Source organism: Marmota monax, unplaced genomic scaffold (assembly GCF_021218885.2).
Source record: "Marmota monax isolate L192 unplaced genomic scaffold, Marmota_monax_Labrador192_F-V1.1 WCK01_AAM20220418_F8-fsc00123, whole genome shotgun sequence".
In the NCBI taxonomy this organism is placed as follows: domain Eukaryota; kingdom Metazoa; phylum Chordata; class Mammalia; order Rodentia; family Sciuridae; genus Marmota; species Marmota monax.
The window spans coordinates 28,177-29,253 of NW_026692159.1; the positions used below are offsets into that span (position 1 = coordinate 28,177).

The following is a 1,077-nucleotide window of genomic DNA, read 5'->3' on the forward strand; positions in this document are numbered from 1 at the left end:
AGAAATGAAAACTGATATGGCCATTATTGAAAACAGTATGGAGATTCCTCAAAAACAATCCCACCACTGGGTATATGTCCAAAAGAAATTAAGTTCGTATGTTGAAGACTCATGTGTATGCCGTGTCCATTGCAGCACTGTTCACACTTGTCAAGATCCATATCAACCTGTCTGTTGACAAGTGGATAAATGAATAAAGCAAATGTAGTATGTTTACACAATGTAATACTGTTCAGGCTTTAAAAAGAAGGAAATCCTGTCGGTGACAACATGGATGAACCTGGAGGACATTATGCTAAGTGAAATAAGCCATATGCAGAAAGATAAACACCACATGATATCATTTATGCATGGAGTGTAAAAACATTGAACTCATAGAAGCAGAGATTAGACGGGTGGTTGCCAAGGACTTACAATGTGAGGGGAATGAGGAGATGTTGCCCAAAAGTTACATAATTTCAGCTATGTAGGATGAATAAGTTCTGGAAATTTTTGGTGTAGCCTGGAGACTATCAAGAGCCCTTGTGGAGCTGGTGATGTGGCTCAGTTGGTAGAGTGATTGCCTAGCATGCACCAGGCCCTGGGTTCAATCCCCAGCACCACACACACACACACACACAAATCAAAATAAAGAAAGGATGTTAAATGTGGAAAAGGGGATTTAAAATTTTCTATGTATTTCAAAATGTTACTAGAATAAAATGGTAGCTAGGTAAGGTAATGGGATTGTTCATTAGCTGGATATAGTGGTACTCATTTTCCAATTTATTTGTATAAGAAGATATGCTGTATACCTTAAATGTAATAATTTTAACTTGTCAATTATATCTCCATAAAGCTGAAAAATGAAGATATATAACAAATGTACATAATTACTATTTGTGAATTATAACTCAATAAAGCTGTAAAATGTAAAAAACCACAAAAAATAAAGTTGATAAATGGTTACTTAGGGCTAGGGTTGCAGGGAGTTGGAATAGGGGAATAATGACTAAAGGGTACAAAATTTTCTTTTTTTTTTTTTTACGGTGATGAAAATGATCTACAACTGACTAAGGCAATAGGTGCACTTTTCTT

The 1,077-nt window shown here is 35.5% G+C and overlaps 1 non-coding gene across 1 annotated transcript; it reads left to right on the forward strand.

Moving 5' to 3' along the window:
* The first annotated feature begins 532 nt into the window (after nucleotides 1-532).
* Nucleotides 533-606, forward strand: Trnaa-agc (transfer RNA alanine (anticodon AGC)). Its single transcript has one exon. It is a non-coding gene; the product is annotated as a tRNA-Ala (tRNA).
* Nucleotides 607-1,077: the final 471 nt, after the last annotated feature.